This window comes from Lolium rigidum, chromosome 7 (genome assembly GCF_022539505.1).
Source record: "Lolium rigidum isolate FL_2022 chromosome 7, APGP_CSIRO_Lrig_0.1, whole genome shotgun sequence".
Taxonomy (NCBI): Eukaryota; Viridiplantae; Streptophyta; class Magnoliopsida; order Poales; family Poaceae; genus Lolium; species Lolium rigidum.
Genome location: NC_061514.1, coordinates 23660097 through 23665053, shown reverse-complemented (window position 1 = coordinate 23665053; position 4957 = coordinate 23660097).

Genomic DNA, 4957 nt, shown 5'->3' with positions numbered 1-4957 from the left:
GGTCCTCCAAAAGGGTTTGACTTCGACGTGACCAAAGCTGAGCAGATTTTCGACCTCTTACTCAAGGAGAAGCAGCTAAAGTTACCCGAAGGCCACAAGATCCCCACGGTGCAGGAGCTGAACGGAAAGCCATACCGCAAGTGGCATAACACGTTCACCCACGCCACCAACGACCGCAGGGTGTGGCGTCGCAGGTCCAAATGGCGATAGAACAAGGGCGGCTAATTTTCGCCGGTACGCCATGAAGGTCGACACGCACCCCTTTCCCGCTGTTAACATGGTGGAGTGCACTTACCATGGAGGGTGCCAGCCAGGATTCTCGTGCAATATCAACATGGTAGGACCCGGGCACCACTCGGTAAGGACGGAGATGAGGGCAGCTGCTCTCATAGCAAGGACACAGAGGAAGCCGCTCCACGCGATCGGCTCCGTCACGATGGCAAGCGCTACATCACAAAGGGAGAAGTGAGGAACGTAAGATATCAACGACCTCTCTCTGATCACCTCCTCAACAAGTATGTGGGTCAATATGACCAACGCCGGCGATACAACGACGATGATGAAAGAGATCGTCTGGCTAGGGACGCTAGGAGACACCGTCGGCATGATCGCGACGAGGAGAGATATGAGCGCCACGCCAAGGAAAAGTCGAGAGAGCAAGATGACGTGGATAGGCACCGGGACCGCCCTTCTTCGGACACTCGCTGGGATTCAGGAATGAGCCGATTGCCTACAATCGGCAACCGCCCGTAATGTAAAGAAAAGAAGAAGGATGCAGCTAACGTGTCCGTGTTCAAACGTCTAGGGCCTCTCCCGCCTCGGAACAAGAACGCTGAGTCCGCTCGGGTAGAAGATCTCGAGGAACTAGAGGACGATGGTGAAGAAGAAGACAAGTATCATCGGCCAAGGTGGTGCCCTGATGGGCTCAGCCGTTCCCAAAATCGAAGGGTTCAGCGACTACGTGGGTTGGAGGAAGCCGAAAGTTTATACCTGCACACGTTGAGGAAGGCGCGGCCTGATCTAGCCGCTAAAATTCAGCGAACCCTGGACAAAGAAGGTCGGCCACAAAGGAAAGAGTGGCGCCCCAAACAAAAGAAAGCCGATGATGAGACATCGGCTGGCACAAACATGGTGTTCATCCTTCCAACGGAGTTTAGTGCTCCAGGATTAGACGAAGCACCTGTGGCACAACTTGACTGCGGCCCACGGCCGGTTATCTTTGAGAAGCCACGAGAAAGAAGCTACAGGCATCTGAAGGCCCTGTACTTGCGAGGCTACATCAATGGGCAGCCTGTCAACAAGATGTTGGTGGACACCGGAGCGGCAGTCAACATTATGCCATACTCCATGCTACGTCGGTTGGGACGCTCTAGCTCGGATCTGATCAAGACCAATGTGACACTGAGCGATTTCAACGGCCAAGCGTCTGACGCACAAGGTGTTCTGAACGTGGATCTGACCGTAGGAAGGAAAACCGTCCCTACGACGTTCTTTATTGTCGACAGCAAGAGCACTTATGCTGTCCTACTTGGGAGAGATTGGATCCACGCCAACTGTTGCATTCCATCCACGATGCACCAATGCCTAATACAGTGGGATGGAGATGAAGTAGAAGTCGTCCACGCAGATGATTCAGCCGAGATTTCAACGGCTGGCATGAACGTTTGGGAGACATCAGGCCAAGAGCCACTCTCAGGCATCAATTTGGACGACTGCGAGCGCATCGACGTGACAAAGGACGGGGTTAGGCTGGTTTTATCCACTGGCCCGACCGTGTAACAAGAGCAACATCTATGGACAAACGTGGCGGTGCCGATCCATGTGATCAGCCCCAAGGATCTGTGGAGGAACATTGCAAAACCTTCATTGAGCAAGCAACATGGAGGCCGATTCCAGCAATCGGCCAAAATTATCCTCACCATTCATTCTGCCTGGGTTCAACGTCGATCTAAGGGGCAATGGGTTTGCGTCGGCTAATGAGCTGGAAGAAGTCAACACTAGTCCTAACCGAGCCGACGTTCACATATAGTGCCTTGGCTAACCACAGAGCCGATATCAGCAGATACCTGGCAGAATCGGCTCGGGGGGCACCTAATCAGATGAACATATGCGATACATGTGCAGTGAAATATTGGGGGCCGATAGAAAAATCGGCCAGTAAAAAAAATATTCTCATGATGTTTCATGATGTACAGCCGATGCACGGACATCGACTTTAGAGCTAAGGAACAAAGCTGATGCATAGCTATCGACGCTAGCACAATTTCATGGGATCTACCAGTTGCGTGTTCAAGACACGAGGACCTCCAACTCCTTGTCAGAGGAGTTTTGGTTTCTAAAGCCGCTGGTGACCATCTGCAGTATCGGCTTTCAACGGAAGAGGGGTGATCGGCTCTGGCTGGCTCTGCATGGTAGCTTTCTCAGATATGATCGAGCTCAGGTCCATTTGTCTGAATTACGTGTCCTCATCACTGTTTTCGCCTCGACTGAGGCTCGGGGGGGCAGCTGGCCTGGTGGATGCTCTGTTTTTGGAAGCCGATTGTGTGGTCATCGGCTAGTCCTGCGTCGCAATCTTCTTCAAAGGTGGTGATCCATCAGAGCTCAAACTCATCGGTCGAAAAGATGAAGGATAGATCATGAGGGATTGATGCGCTGACATCGGCTTATTGAGCATTGACCAAGTTTACGATCACTCCGTAGTCAAAGAGATGAAGGACGGATTATGAGGGACCGATGCGTTGCCATCGGCTCATTGAGCATTGGCTTTGACTATCGGCAAAGTTAAATGAAGACATTCCTTCATTTTAAGGTGGATTTTTTAGATTGGTGATAAAGTCAAGGAGGCAAGACGCCACGACATGACCCGACGAAGAAAAAGCAGAGTGATTTTGGAATTGTCATTTCCAAAACCAGGGGGGCATGTGTTATCACCAGAATTTGACCGGATCAGAGGTGGGCCGCGATTGAAGATTGGCTTGAAGAATATACATGGAAGAAATACATGAATCGGCCTTATATGCAAAGTTTGGGCTAGTTTGCCCGTGTATCTGTAACATAGTAGGATAGTGTCGATTGGACAGAGTTTTGGGCTCGTGCCCGGTTGGGATTATTCCCACGTTAGAGAGTCTACGGACTATAAATATGTATCTAGGGTTTATGAAATAAACAACAATCACGTTCACCACAAACCAATCTAGGCGCATCGCCAACTCACTGTCTCGGGGGTTTCTTCCGGGTAAGCACCATGCTGCCTAGATCGCATCTTGCGATCTAGGCAGCACACGTTTATTCGTCGCTCATGCGTTGCTCGTGCTGAAGCCTTTTTGATGGCGAGCAACGTAGTTATCATAGATGTTTTAGGGTTAGCATTGTTCATCATATCATATGCTATTGTCGTGCAACCCTTAGGCATCTAGCCGCCCTTACACCTATCTTGGGTGTAAGGGCGGCACCCCGCTTGATCATTATTTAGTAGATCTGATCCGTTATGATTGCTCCTTGTTCTTCAAGGATTAGTTTAATATCTGCATGGTTAGGCCTTACAAACGGGTTGAAGGATCCAGTGGCGCGTAGGGTGTAGTTTGCTAGCCCTAGACAGGACGTTCCGAGGATCAACTTCGTGTTGGTTTTTAGGCCTTGTCTAGGGCCGGTTTACGATCACCGTGCGTGGCCGCCAGGCTCAATCACGAGTAGGATGTTCCGATTATGCGGTGAAAACCCTAAATCGTAGTAGGTCGTCTTAGCTTTGTTTTGATCAAGCAGGACCACCATCTGATCGTACACCTCGTACGCATCATGGGTGGATCGGCTCCTTGAGCCGATTCACGGAGACAACCCGAGAGCCGATCGAGGCTCGTATTTAATGTTTACGTGTATGCCATGCGGGAAACTAAGCGAGGCATCATCCAACACCTTCCACGACCGGGTATAGGTCGGGTGGCACGCCCTTGCATCAGCATCGGACGTGCGTGCCAAAGGCTTTGCGGACCGTCGCTCGGAGGGACCAGGGCCAGCCGCAGTCCTGGGAGATTCCCGGCTCTACGGTGTTGCCCGTCGCTGCCCGCCGGTGGGTTTCTGACCGCAACACATGGTAATAGAAATCTTAGAGTTGATGGAGCAATATATTGTGAGAAATAAATCTCGGGAGCCTATGTCCAGATGCAAGCACATGTTCATATGCTCGGGGGCTACTCTTATCAGAAATATTGAAGATACTTCTGATAAGATGATGTGATGATGATAAAAATATATAGTTGGTTAAATAACAGAAGTTGAGCTTACAACCAAGTGCAAACACTTGGCTGTAGCCTCGGGGGCTACTCCCATCGAGAGCGCTGGTCGCGCATCCGATGAAATATAGAAAAGAAAAGAGAGAGAGACAGATGATAAGACAATATAGAGCTGCAATTGAAAGATTTTTTTGTACATCTTCGAGTTACACATAACTCGTGATGTACTCCCATCGGGAGGTCAATATATTGTTCAATCACTACGGGAAAAATATGCGTCGCCGTGCAGCATTTCTTTGCCGTGTGTCCCCGCACGGCAAAGAAATCTTTGCCGTGCGCACAGATAAAAACGCACGGCAAAGACCTTGGTCACGGAAAAGATAGACACAAGCGCACGGCAAAGATACGATTCACGGCAAAGATGGAAGAGGCCGCACGGCAAAGAAAGGTGCACGGCAATGGTCCAACACACCGCACGGCAAAGACTTGGTGCACGGCAAAGGCGTTGGGCATTGCCGTGCCTCATCCTTTGCCGTGCGCGCAGCTGGGTTGCACGGCAAAGCAGCCTTTGCCTAGTGTTTTTGAAAAAACGCACGGCAAAGAAGCCTTTGCCTAGTGTAAGCGCACGGCAAAGATGTAGAAACTGGATTTTTTCTCATCTCAAAACGCATAGCATGGTATAGTTATCAACAAACGAACACATAGCTCAGTGGTAAGGTTGCACGCTT